Genomic DNA, 14,983 nt, shown 5'->3' with positions numbered 1-14,983 from the left:
GAAAGTTACAACATATGCCAAACACCACCAGGATAACTCAAAAGGTGCAAACACCTTATGTCAATCTAGGAATAGCATCTAGAGCCCAAGTACAGCCAGCATTACAAATTCCAACGCCCCACGGTTTCTCCTACTGCAGCAGGCCATGCGGCAGGGCAGAACAGCTCCGGCAAAAAATGTGTGCACACACCCGTGACACAGAACGTGGCAAGCAGGGGGGACATGAAACACGACACATCATGCTTGTGGTGAGGGTCTCGAGGGGAGAAGGCAAAAGGGACCCCAAAGACACACTAGGGAACACAGAACACTGGACAACACAACACAGACCGGAGCTGTTCTGCACTGCCCGCCTGAAAGCTGCCATCAAAAGGAGAGCCTCTCCCTTTAGCTGTCCTAAGAGGCCCTTGGAGAAGATTGCTTTTCCGGCTGCCAATTTTCAAATCTGCCCCAAGAACTCCCAACCCACTATTCTCTCATCTCCAGGCCAAGGCCCTCGACTTATCTTTTGGATGATCGGTGATGGGAATCCACGCTGCACCTGAAATGAGTCTGCCTCGGAGGGCCTCGTGATGGCCTGTGAGCCTCTCGGTGAGCTACAATAAAGAAAACCAAAACCAAAGTATGAGTCCAGAGTTATGTGGGCCAAATCCCACCAAGGCAGCTACTTGCCCTCTCCTGAGTGTGCCTGGCTCCTTCAGGCTCCAGCTTCATCATGATTCCAAGGCCTTCATTAGGAGTGGCACCTGGGTTAGAGAAAGGCAAAGTTAAATGGCATTCCCCTGAGTGCAGTGGATGACCTTGTGTGCTCTAAGACATGGCAATGCCTCTGCTAGGCTTCTGAGAAGCCTTGTGTGGGGGAGGCCTCAAATAAACAAATAAAGACCCTTTCTCACCCTGCTGCCTGCAAACTCCCTCCCAAGAACTCCTAACTGCTCACCCTCCCTCTCCCAATCACAATCCTCAACTCACCTGAAGCCTCAATCTCAAACATCATCTTGGACCTTGGGCGGATCCCTCTTGTGACATGATCAATCTGCTGAATAAAATGTTGTGCTTGACACAGCTTGGAATTTCAGGGAGTTGCACTCCTCAATTAAAAAAAAACAAAACAAAACAAAAAAAACCCAACAAAACCAATCCCAAAAACAAACAAAGAAAAAAACCAAACAAACAAAACCCACACAAACAATAAATCCCAAAACACCTAACTCCCCACAGAAACAAAAAAACCACAGAAAATATCAAAAAATCCAAAACCCCCACAAAAACCAACTAAAAACCCCAAAATGAAAACCAAAAAAAACCAAAAATTCCACCAAAAGAAATCCAACCAAAAAAACAACCAGAGCAAAACTAAAAATTACAAAAGCACCTTACCACTCCTAAACACAAAACACAAAATCACAAACCTAAATACTCCCTGTATTCCATGCTGTTTTCTTCACAGAATCTTCCAAGCCTCTGTGCTTTAGATGCCCAGAAACACCTGCTGAAAAGATGCTGAGACAGCTGAAAAAGCCTCTTCACTGAAATGAGGAAAGCTCTTACCCCAGCACATCCCAGAGAGGGAATGAAGCCCCTCAGCCACGGCTGGGGTTAATATACCCCTGATTGTGCCCGCCTCTCGTTCCCATGCCACCCAGGAAAATGGAGGGGGCGAATCCCACCAAGCCCTCAGAGCAGCTACAGCTGTTTGGCTCCTCTGACTCACATTCAAGGGCAGTAAAGGGCTTGTTATAGAAGAAAACTTTTCAGAAAAGTAACAGTGCTTTCTTTTTTTGCAACAACTACTTGGAGCAGAAGAACAGAAAACTGGCAAGATATAAAACTTTGTGGTAAGGTTACATAGCTAGATCAATTGGGTAATTGGGTAATTTGCTGTTACCTTACATAATTATTCTGTGTTTAACAAAAGCCATCTAATAAATTCACACCCAAAACTCCAGCAGCCCAGCTGGCCCTACCAAATCTCTATGTTTATGCATACAGTAAACAAAACCAAAATCCCAGTAATACCTATCAGAAGTCTGTGAAAGAAACCTCTTGAAATTGATCCTACCTCAAATACAAAACAACCCATGCAAAGTTAGCTTGACTCAATAAACAATTTACACAGAGCTAACAACACCAAGAAATAAAACAGCACACCATATACCACCAAAGAATATAATAGTGAAGAAAAAAGAAACCACTTTTTTTTTTTTGTTTAAAGCTTTTGCCAGGACTCCAACAACAACTTCTTCTCCTTCTGAAATGTCCCTTCTCCTTCCCAAATTCCTTACAACTTCTGAGTTTACATCCAAGCAAAAAGCAAAATTCGTGCACTTGTGCGTTCGATGCTCCTGCCAGATTCTCTGTTTCCCTCCACATCTTCTTACACTTTCAGTCTTCACTCTGTCCTGCCGTGATGAGTTTGACGGACGAATTGGTAAACGTTAAGAGAGGATTTCCCTGCCTCCCTCCCCAGAGCTGGTTTCCTTAGTGCATTTCACTCAATCCCAGGCCGGCAACGATGCACGCTCACCTCAAGCGTGCAAGGCTCACAGCTGCTCGGCTAAATGCGGCTGTAATCGGCTAAACTCGGCCATTGTCATCTGCATTCGGCTGGACTCGACCCTTCGGCACGGATCGCCTCGCTTCGGCCGAACTCGGAGCCGATCAGTGCGCCCGGCGCGGCTCGGCTCGCTTCGGCCGAACTCGGAGCCTCTCTGTGCGCCCGGCGCGGCTCGGCTCGCTTCGGCCGAACTCGGAGCCGATCAGTGCGCCCGGCGCGGCTCGGCTCGCTTCGGCCGAACTCGGAGCCGCTCTCTGCGCCCGGCGCGGCTCGGCTCGCTTCGGCCGAACTCGGAGCCGCTCTCTGCGCTCGGCGCGGCTCGGCTCGCTTCGGCCGAACTCGGAGCCGCTCTCTGCCCTCGGCGCGGCTCGGCTCGCTTCGGCCCAACTCGGAGCCGCTCTCTCCGCGTTCGGCTGAGCTCGCCTCGGCTCGCCTCCCTGAGGGCGGGCAAGCGGCGCCGCCTCACGTTAAACTCGCCCGGCTCGGGGCTCTCCTGCTGCCGCGTCCCGCGGGCGGCCCGGCCATCGCACGGACACGATCGGGAGCGCGGCGTGGCACAGGAGCTCATTGGGCAGTGACCGCACTCGCGCTAATTAGCGCGCACGAGAGCAGCGGGCTCGGTTCGGCTGAGCTCGGCTCCGTTCAGGCAGCCTCGCAAGCCTGGCCTCGGTTCGCTCGAGGCCGTCAGGTTCCGCCGGTCTCGCCTTGGTTCGGCCGAAGGAGGCGTCGTTCGCTCGTGTTTTTACAAATATCTTTCTATATTGACTGTATATTTCTATATTTAATTTTATACTTCTATAATACTTCCATTATTCCAAATAAAAACCCCGTCTCTAACCAAATAAATAAAAAAACCCTTCTTTTAAAGGATACTGAAATATTTTTTATTTATACTTTGTATAATTATACATTCATATTTTAATTTATCGTTTCTTTGGATGTATTACATTAATAATGATATATTATATATATATAATTTTAAAATAGATTTAAATTATTATTTAAATTATGTATAATATCTACTGCTACAACTAATTTTTTCTGATATTTTAAATTTTTATATTTATCTGTATGTATTTATTATATATTTCTAAACTTAGATTTCTACCTTTATATTATTTGCATTTATAATTTTTACAATCAAAACACTGCCTATTGACCAATAAAGAAAACCCGCTTTATTTAAGTATTTTAAAAATATTTTCATGTTTATAATTTTCATATTTATATTTATAATTTGTTCAATATTACATGAGAACACACCTGCTCCTGCACCGCAGTGGGGCCCCCTCTCCTGGGGACCTTGGGGTGCCCCAACGGCATCAGAGCCCCGAGTCTTCACCCCCTTCTCCTCTATTTAGAAACTACACTGGAACTTTTTTCTGGAAATAAAGACATTACCTAAATCCTCTCCCCGTGTCCTAGACAGATGGATATTCAGTTATTAGTTGGCTGGGCAGCAGTTTCTTAAATAGAATGATAAACAAGATGTGAACATTTCAGCTACAAGCAAATAGGCAAATCTGAACAAGGTACTGGTGGGCGACCACTGAAGTTATTTTGAAGGAATTTTTTAAACAATAAAATATTGATACCACAAAAATAAAGCAAAAAGCTAACTACTGGCTAAGAAAAAATTAACTTTTGACAGCAACAACATTCCAACCACACAGGCTTTTTCCCGATGTCATACCTTATAACTACCTCTCTTGGGAATTCTCATCATGTATCCCAAAAGGAATAAATACCTCAGAGCGTCCTAAAGCAAAAAGTAGCACACATGAGCTCCTCACACTCCCGGGAGGCCTGCACAGCGTGCACTGAGTCTGCAACAAATTCTGCTCAGTGAGAGTCTGCAAACAAAGGTTCAATTGATGAATTGAACTGATTGTAAAGGGAGGTTTTCTAAGCACAGAAGCACAACAAAGAACAAGCAAAAACAATTCTTAAAAAAAACCTGCAAGTTTTATTTAGCATATATGCGACTGATTTCCACCCTGTGGCTTCTCACTTTGATTCGCGTCTGTAGGTTCAGGAAGATGACAATGCACACTCTGCCCTCCCTGAGCCCCCCACAGCAGCTGAGCGCTGCTCCGTGCGCTCAGATCGTCAGGAACTGGATTGCCCGCATGGACTGGAACTGCTCTGCTGCAGATTCAGGAGAGAGAGGCTGGCTGAGGCGTCGTCCCAATTCCATTTCTGTGTGACGAGAAGCGGTTTGTTCCCAACGGGTGCAACAATCCCCAGCTCGCTTCCATGGTGAGTACCGATGGCACACAAATGGCAGCCTGAGGAAATCGTGTTCTGGGCTCTAAGTGGTCGGGACAGGGTCTGATTTTTTGTTTTGCATCTGTATGATGATTAGTACGACAGGGCCCTGATCGATGACATGGCAGCACAGAATTAAAAACTCCTCAATAGGATTACATCGACTTCTAGGAAAAGACAAAAGCCTAGGACCCTTCTGAAATCTATTTTTAATGCGAAGCACACGGATTGTCACTATGCTGTGCCTTCCAGCTTTTCAAAGCAGCTTACCTCTGAAGACCAGAAAACATTTATTTCTACAGAAACAATGGGCAACCCCCAGGCTAATCTCAGCGCTACTGTTTAATAGGGGATCTGCCAGCGTGCCAGTCCAGCTTCAAGTGTGCTTTATTTCAGTCTAACATCCCCTCAAAATTCTTCTCACATCTCCCAACCCTGACATCTTATTTTTCCCTAAAGCTTCTCATCATTAGCAATTTCCAAGTAACATGGTATTTTTACAACATTCAAAAATGTCATGCTGGACTGTGCTAGAGAGTAATTTGCAAATATAAGCTTAGCAAAGTTTGAATTGACTTGTCCAGAGAAAAAACCTACAAGTGAACACCTACACCTGCCTACAAAGAGCTAACAAGCCCCTGGCAGCTGCCAGCATCAAAGCACAGCGGATGTTTCTAATACAGGGTAAGGGTAACAATATCACCTTTTGTTCTCTCCAGCTTGTTTTCCCTGCAGTCATATTTTGCTTCTTATGATTTTTTTAGTCTCTGCATCTTCTTGGACAGCACCGAGCCCGACGACAAGGATACGAGAGTCTTTCCCTGCCGTAGGGAGAGAACCAGGAAAACAGTTAAAATAAGAACAGGGTAGTTTGAAATTCATACTTCCAATGAGAAGCAGCGCCTAACAAACAGAACAAAAGTAAACAAAGCATGGTACCTCCCTGGGGACAGAAGACTTACAAACTCTCCAGGATTTACAATTCTAGCGACCAACCCCTTCAGGACGGCAGCCAAGTGTCCCATGAGGTGGTGCTGCACCAAAGAACCATCTGAGAGGTTCCAAAGAGTGAAACGCACAATATTTTGCAAAGCCGTAAAATCTTGCAAAATAACAAAAATACAATAGATGTAAACTACAGGGTAAGAGTACAAGTGTTCACTTTAAGAGCTGGAACCATCCAGGTGAGCACCTGATAACTGGATCCTCACCAGAGTTTGAACCCTTCAGGACACAGAAGGGTTTTCCCCAGAAATTTCACAGACTGAGTTTTGATACAAGTATACTTGCCAGACCCTCAGAAACATCACCCATTCTCCAGGTGTCTGGAGAGAACTGCAAATGGCTCTCACGTAGTTTGAGCTAGCTCTGTAAGGTCTCAGGGTGAATTTCACCAGATGCAACCAAACTGGGCAACTCCCAGTGGGACAGAAGGAACCCAAAGCTTGGGTTCGCAGAGCTGCAGCAAATACTGAGGAAACAAACATAACAGCGTAAAAAATAATAAACCATCCTTTTTTTTTCTCTTGCTTTTGTTTTTTTCTTATTCAGATCAGCATAGCAATTAAAGAGAAGGTGAAAAACTCGCCATTACTGAACATTTCATCATCTGTAGGCTGAGCATCCTTAGCACAGAGGACTCCAAAGTTAAAATTCACCGATCCCTGGGAAATAAAACCAAATATTGTATGATAAACAATCAAACAGCAGACGTAAAAATTTGTTTCCTCTAAGGACTTTCGGGTACGTATGTACCTTTGCATACATCCAACACATTGGAACATACACTTTATACCATCTCCTAATAAGTAAAAATTTACCTTTAAACTTTGATAGTACAGCATAAAATTATGAACTTAAATTGGTGATCTGTTATTATTAAGTTGGTGCCTAAAGTTATTTCTGCTGTCAGGTTCAAAAAAACATTAATTTTTTTTACTGGAATGAGCAATTGATTTCAAAGTCATCACAAGCCCACCAAAACACAAAGCAGTATTCACTGGATGGGTCTGTGAGCTAGAAGTAGTTAGGCTTGTACTTCCCTCTTGCTATTCCAGAACCAATAAATCCTGTCAACAAAACCAGGATCTATAGCCCACTGCTGTGAAAGATTCTACGAGGATGATGGTTTGATTTGTGTTTAGAAGTTTTGATTTGAAATGGCCAGTTCAATGGATAAAGACAGTTTAGGTAGTATTACATTGCTATTATTATTATTTCTATTATTATTTTTACTATTACTACTGCTATTGTTATCATCTGCTACTGGAAGAAACAAACCAGTAGTACCTATACTTAATTACTTTTATTTCCAGGAAATAATAAAGAAAAAGAACCAAACCAAAAAAAGTCACTTCCTACCTTTTATATCAAGGGATGAAAAATTTCTCTTGGGCTCTTCTCCAATTTATCAAGACTCATAGCACTGAAAGGCAAACAAAACAGTGCTTTATAGAAGGGCAAGTGCACATTTCAAGGCTGAACCACCAACTGATTGCAGTGACAGCAGTTACAACATGAATCCTTCCTAGAGCCTCTGTTAAATGGAGTGTTCTGTGGAACTGCCGTTTCTTTCCCAAAACACTAACTTCCAACACTTCCTAATCATATTTTGTATTTTAAAACAAAAGAAGTTAGTGAGACTCTGTGCGGAGGTCAGGTTTAAATTTATTTCCTTCTAAAGCACAGAGCTCTGTTCCATCACCCTTCACTTCGGCTCTACACTGAATCGTGGTGAGCATTTGAGGAGTGCTCAATAATCAATTCTATTTCTCTCTTTTTCTAGCTCTCTCTATTCCTAAATCATTCCAGACAAGTCAAATGAAAAATGAAAAAAACAAGTTCAGCATCAAAGTCACACTTTTTCCCGTTGTCTGGTCAAGAACAGGCTCTAAATCCACTTACTGCTGCCTTCAACGATTCAGACTTGCAAAAGCATTCTTACATGTTTTACAGGTTTATCATAAAACCCACAGAACGCAAGCTCTGAATTACAGGAAAAGGTACACAGGCAAATATCTAAAGGGATCACTTATTAGTAAATACATACCTTGGTAGAGATCGCACTGAGAACCTTTCTGAGGGACTCTAAGGGACGCATGTTTTCTGAGCACCCTATAAACAAGAAAAGCTAGGATATAGTACGGGACATCCCCACTTTTTCTACATATTCAAATAGTATTTTTAATAAAAACAATTCAGTTAAAAAAGAAGGAAGAAAACCAAGCTAATTTTACTCAGCTGTATTTACTGCCGATTTAGAGAAAAATGCCGGGCAGCGTCGGCCGTTGCGGCACACGTCGCGCCGGCAGCAGGGCCTGCCGGGAGTTGGAGTCTCGGGCTGGTAGCCACTCATGTGCCGCGATAGCCGTTGCGTCACACGCCGCGCCGGCAGCAGGGCCTGCCGGGAGTTGGAGTCTCGGGCTGACAGCCACGGCTCCGTCCCCCGCCACCGGGAGCTGCAGTCCCTCCCGGGCATCAAACGGGTCCTTCGCCCCAGGGCGGGGAAGGACCTGAGGCAGGACCGCTCCTCCCGAATGCCCTCTCTTTTCCCCTCCAACTCTTTTTCTTTTTTTAACGCTGTTTTTCACCCCTTTCCCTTCCCTTCCCTTCTGCTCTCCTGCTTTCTTTCCTTTCCTTTCCTTTCCTTTTTTTCCCCTTCCCTTTCCCTTTCTTTTTCTTGTATTTGTAATCTTGGTTTTCCTTCCTAGCTTTAGAATCAAAAAGCAGCAGTAGTAACTTTCAGGCTACCTGGGAGTAAAAAAAACCCCAAAACTATAATGATTGAAAGAAAACTATTTATTCCCTGGGAGCCTGAAATTTTCTACTGCTGCACATGACACAGAGCTTTTTATTCCTTCTTATATACAGTTGATATTTTATACTCGCTTTATACACCGCCCCCTGCCGTCTGCACCGGCGCTCTGCAGGCAGAGTGCTGCGGCGTCGTTCGGTTCTGTTTAAATAAACTCGGCTAAATTAGGCTTGGTTCGGCTTAGGTCTAAAATCGTTTCGGTTCGGCTTTTCGTCTAAATTCGGCTTTTCCGGCTCTTCGGCTGAACTCGGCCCGGTTGGGCTAAAGTCGGTCATATTCGGCTCTTTGTCTAAATGCGGCCAATGTCGGCTACAGTCGGCTATCGGTTACGCTCGGCTATCATCGGCTCTTCGTCTCAAGTCGGCTGTGTTCGGCTACACTCGGCTCTTCGTCTCAAGTCGGCTGTGTTCGGCCACACTCGGCTCTTCGGTGAAACTCGGCTATTTTCGGCCACACTCGGCTCTTCGGTGAAACTCGGCTGTTTTCGGCTACACTCGGCTCTTCGGGGAAACTCGGCTGTTTTCGCCCACACTCGGCTCTTCGGCTCTTCGGAACTATTCGGCCCGGCTCGGCTCCCTCAGGGCGGGAAAGCGGCTGTCAGAGGACCCCGGCACAGCGAGGCGTTTCCCCACATGCCTGTCACAAACCCGCCGAAATACGCCCGCCCGCGGCGCCGCTGAGACCACAGCATGTGTCGGGTACACTTGAAACGTCACAGAAAATACCACCGGGGCCGCGCCGGGGTCGGTATTCCATGCAGGCAGTCCACTGACACCCACCCCGGTCCTCCACTTCCCCGCCCTTTTCGCCGCCCTGTTGAGAAGGTCAACCAAAAGTCCGCGACATCCGCGACGCGCCACTCCCAAGGTGGCGGCCTCTCGGCGCAGGGCTGCAGTACCGCGCTCTGCCCACAAGGCGGCAGCACTGCCGCCCGCCCCAGCCGGGGGCGCAGCGCGCCTCGGGGCTGCGGGCAGGCAAGGTGGCAAAAAAGAACAGGGGCGACCCCCGCCAAAAACTGCTCTGAAATAAATGCCAAAAACCTGCCTCTTACCCCACCAGAATCAAACAAGGCCCCTTGCTTTAAAGCCATGTTTAAATAAATTTTTTATTTCCATTTTTCGTATTTATATTCACATGCATAGCTATAGTGGACATTGATGTAGCATGTAATTTATATAACATTATTCTATTTCTATTATTTATATTTACTTATATTTTGTGCTTTTGTAAATATCTTTCCACATTGATTGCATATTTCTATGTCTAAAATTACATTTCTATCATGCTTTCACTATTTAAAATACAAATCCCATCCTAACTAAATAAATACAAAAAAGCTCTATTCTTTTAAACTACATTGAAATATTTTTATATTTATAGCGCTCATGACTATATTCACATTTATATTTGCAGTTTATACTTAAGTATTATATTAATCATTATGTATAACATGTATCCTATTCAAATAAGAGATAAATTATTTTCCTAATGATGTACCATATCTACTGCTACAACTTATTTTTTCTTACGTTTTTAATTTTTATATTAACCTTCAGCTATTTATGATCTATTTCTATTCTTAGATTTCTACCTTTATATTATTTGTATTTATAATGTTTATACTAAAACACCTGCTTTTGCCAAATAAAAAAAAAATCCCCTTTATTTTAAACTACTTAAAAAAACCTAGAGTATATCAATCTGGTATAACATATAACAAATGATAGATATGATAGATGTAAAATTGATATAAATATTGTAGTGTATTATAGGAAATAAATAAAAATCAATATGATCCATAACACAAGTAATACTGTATAAATGTTATATTTATGTTATTTTATATTTCAAATAATTTAACATTTCTTTATATATTTGCATATACTTGACAAACATTTCTATATTTATACTTGGGTTGCGATTTTTTTCTGGGTGTTTTCTGGGTCTTTTCTTGCCCTTCTTCAAATTTTTTTCTGGGTTATTTCTTGTCCATCTTGGGGGTTTTTTCTGGGTTTTTTCTTGCCCATCTTCAGACTTTTTTCTGGTTTTTTTCTTGCCCATCTCAGAGTTTTTTTTTTTTGGGTTTTTTTCTGGGTTTTTTTCTTGCCCATCTTGGGTGATTTTCTGGGGTTTTTCTACGTTTTTTTCTTGCCCATCTGGGATTATTTTCTGGGGTTTTTTTCTCGTTGCTTTCTTGCCCATCCTGGGCTTTTTCTGGGTTTTTTTCTTGTCCATCATGTGGTTTTTTTCTGGTTTTTTCCTGCTCATCTTCGTCTGGTTTTCTGGGTTTTAAGCCAAAATCGGTACATATCATGTCAGTTCATGCAATACAACCCGGCTGGGGATTTTTTATTCTAAATTTAACAAGGAGTCGCAAAACCTGGAAAGCAAAAGTCACACACACAAGGTTAAATCCAGTCAGCATGCACTCACACACGCAGAAACGAGCAGACACAGACAGACACAGCCACGTGCTCTCACACACGCTCACACAATCTTTCCACTTAAATGCTCACTGCGGCCCTTACTCGAGATGCTGAAGAACGTGCTGTGACACATCTTCTGGCTGCCGCTCCTTGAGGTAAAATGGCAGATCCTGGGGAAATCAGCAGCCTCGGGGACCTGTGAGACGACAGGAAGGGTCAACGAGTGGCTATCTGACAGCTAGGACTTGTCTCCTCTCTGGACTGATAAATTTTCTACCCAAAATCCAATAGAAGACAGTTGTATAGGTACATAGAACATAAGCCACCATAGGCAGATACAATACAAGCCAGGACTTGCAAAAATTCTCTGGAAGATGAATTCTTGCGCCCTATTCCCTTTCAGAAGAAGGAACCTACACAACTACTGCAGTCATCTGAGGAGGTGCATCTGAAAAAAAAGTTAGGACAACAGTCAGACGGTTCAATGATAACTGAAGAGCTCCAGATATCCTGTGTCCATCTACAAATCCCATCTAGAGTCCAACTACACCCCACACTGCACATTACAAATCCCCGGGCCCTCTCCTATTGCACCAGGCTATGCGGCAGGGCAGAGCAGCTCGGGCACAAATGTGTGCTGACAGCCGTGACACAGGATGGACAGGACAGGAAAGACAACGGGGACACAACACAGACAGAAAATTCTAGGCAAGGAAAACGGCTGCAAGGACTGAGAGAATGCAAAAGGAGATGACCGAGTTCAAACTGATGGTGAGCTGATGAGGCTCAGAGAACCCCGAAGGAAGAAGATGATAACTGAATGATTTCTTCTAAGAACTGCAAAGATGGATGCCTAGGAATCCTACGGTCAGAATCCTCTACCTAACCTCATATTACGCCAAGTCCTAATCCACCAAAATGGATCCAGGTGGGGGCATAGCTGTCCATACAGCCCAGACCAAGACCTGACAAGACATCAGATGCGATGCTTCCAAAGACAGAAGAGAGTCTGACGCCTGTCTGAGCTCCCCAGTCAAAAGTTCTGTGGCCTGGGTGCCAGGCCAGGGAATGCAGAGATCACAGATGCTAACAATGATGCCAAGATTAATGACAGGCACCCCTAAGGTAAAAGACATGGGATACACAAACAACACACAATTCACAACAGACAAGTGACACGAGACACACCGGGACTGCTCTGCCCTGCTGCACACCTCAGCACTGTGATCAAAAGTGAGACTTGGCTTCTATGGGGCCTAAGGGGCCACTTCATTAACACCCCCCCACCTCCAAACTGGACTCAAAACCCCCTCCCTGTAATCCCCAAACCAGCACCGTGCTTTCAGCCCCTCTGTGGGTCACGGCCCTCTACTTATCTCTCATACAGCTGGGGATGCTGGTCCCTGTCAGGTGCAAAGAAAGGCCACCTCATCAGATGGGAAGGTCCTGCTGGCACCGGGCTGGTGTCTCTCAGACAGCTAGATTAAAGAGAACCAAACATCAGGGCCTGATCTTGGCACCGCATCGGCCAAAACCCCACCGCTCTGCTACTCACCGCGCTCCTAAGAAGGCCCGGCACCTCCTGACCCTGACCCTCTGCCACACGTGGAATGCGTCTGCACCTGAAAGAAAGTTAGAACACATGTCAAACATCACCAGGATAACTCACAAGCTGCAAACACCATATGTCAATCTAGGAACAACATCTAGAGCCCAAGTACAGCCCACATTACAAATTTCAACTCCCCAAGGCTCGTCCTATTGCAGCAGGCCATGCGGCAGGGCAGAACAGCTCTGGCAAAAAATGTGTGCACACACCCGTGACACAGAAAGTGACAAACAGGGGGACATGAAACACGACACATCATGCTTGTGGTGAGGGCCTCGAGGGGAAAAGGCAAAAGGGACCCCAAAGACACACCAGGGAGCACGGCACACCGGACAACAGGACACAGATTGGAGCTGTTCTGCACTGCCCGCCTGAAAGCTGCCATCAAAAGTAGAGCCTCTCCCTTTAGCTGTCCTAAGAGGCCCTTGGAGAAGATTGCTTTCCCCTCTGCTCATTTTTGAATCTGTCCCAAGAACTCCCAATCTGCTACTCCGCCATCTCCAGACCGTTGCCCCCGACATATCTTTTGGATGATCGGTGAGGGGAATCCACGCTGCACCTGAAATGAGTCTGCCTTGGAGGGCTCTGTGACGGCCTGTGAGCCTCTCGGTCAGCTGCAATCAAGAAAACCAAAACCAAAGTATGAGTCCAGAGTTATGTGGGCCAAATCCCTGCAAGTCAGCTACTTGCCCTCTCCTGAGTGTGCCTGGCTCCTTCAGGCTCCAGCTTCATCCTGATTCCAAGGCTGTGGCCTTTATTAGCAGTGGCACCTGGGTTACAGAAAGACAAAGTTAAATGGCATTCCTCTGAGTGCAGTGGATCACCTTGTGTGCTCTGAGACATGGCAATGCCTCTGCTAGGCTTCTGAACAGCCTTGTGTGGGGGGGCCCTCAAATAAACACCCTTTCTCACCCTGCTGCTTGCAAACCCGCTCCCAAGAAATCCTAAACTGGATACCTGATCACCCTCCCTCTCCCAGTCACCATCCTCAACTCACCTGAAGCCTCAATCTCAAACATCATCCTTGACACTGGGCAGATCCCTCTTGTGACACGACGAATCTGCTGAAAAATTGTTGTGCTTGAGAGCTGAGCAATAACAGCCAATTCTCTCCACTGCTCACCTTGACTGCTGGCATCCAGATGGACTTCCTGAAAAGAAAGACAAAGAACAGAGCTGTAACACACTCACCATACACACTTCTGCTGCAGAGACAAATGGGGCCTCACCGGCTCGGGGCAATCCCCTCGCCCGGGATGGGGCCCTCTGGCACACATTTAATCCATCTGAATCTGAAAAAAAAGTTAGGACAAGAGTCACACTGTTGCAGGATAACTGATGAGCTCCAGATGCCCTGTGCCCATCCACAGATCCCATCTAGTGTCCAACTACACCCCACATTACACATTCCAAGTCTCCAAGACTTCTCCTATCGCACCAGGCTGTGCAGCACGGCAGAGCAGCCCCATCCCAAATGTGTGCTGACACCCGTGACACAGGACAGACAGGACAGACAACAACAGGGGACACAACAGGAAAAGAAATCTCTTGGCAAGGAAAATGGCTGCAAGGACTGAGAGAATGCAAAAGGAGATGAGTGAGCTGAGACCGATGGTGAGCTGATGAGGCTCAGAGAACCCTGGAGGACGAAGATGATAACTGAATGATTAATTCCAAGAACAGCAAAGATGGATGCCTAGGAATCCTACGGTCAGAATGCTGTACCTAACCTCATATTATTACAAGTCCTAATCCACCACAATGGATCCAGGTGGGGCATAGCTGTCCATACAGCTCAGAACTAGACCTGACAAGAAATCTGACTGGATGCTTCCAAAGAGGTAACTTTTGACTGGGGAGCTCAGACAGGTATCAGAAACTCATATATGGCCTGGGTGCCGGGCCAGGGAATGCAGAGATCAGAGATGCTAACAATGATGCCAGGGGTACTGACAGGGCCCTCCAAAGGTAAAAGACATTGGATACACAAACAACACATAATGCACAACAGACAAGTGACACGAGACACACCGGGACTGCTCTGCCCTGCACACCTCAACACTGTGATCAAAAGTGAGACTTGGCTTTTATGAGGCCTAAGGGGCCACCTCATGAACATCCCCCACCGCCAAAGCTGAATCAAAAACTCCACCCAGTATTTCCCGAAACAGCACCATGACTTCATCCCCACTGTGGGTCGTAGCCCTCTACTTATCTCTCATACAGCTGGGGATGCGGGTCTCGGGTGCAAAGAAAGGCCACCTTGTCAAACGGGAAGGTCCTGCTGGCACCGGGCTGGTGTCTCTGAG

At 45.6% G+C, this 14,983-nt stretch overlaps 1 long non-coding RNA gene across 1 annotated transcript; it reads right to left on the bottom strand.

The window, feature by feature from the left end:
- Positions 1–4,930: 4,930 nt before the first annotated feature.
- On the bottom strand, positions 4,931–8,075 carry LOC131564454 (uncharacterized). The gene is made up of 3 exons (XR_009275379.1): positions 7,875–8,075; positions 7,187–7,250; positions 4,931–6,489 (listed from the first exon to the last, which is right to left on the bottom strand). It is a non-coding gene; the product is annotated as an uncharacterized LOC131564454 (long non-coding RNA).
- Between the last annotated feature and the right edge of the window lie 6,908 nt (positions 8,076–14,983).

Source organism: Ammospiza caudacuta, chromosome 15 (genome assembly GCF_027887145.1).
Source record: "Ammospiza caudacuta isolate bAmmCau1 chromosome 15, bAmmCau1.pri, whole genome shotgun sequence".
NCBI lineage: Eukaryota > Metazoa > Chordata > Aves > Passeriformes > Passerellidae > Ammospiza > Ammospiza caudacuta.
This window is presented reverse-complemented; position numbering and strand designations above follow the sequence as displayed.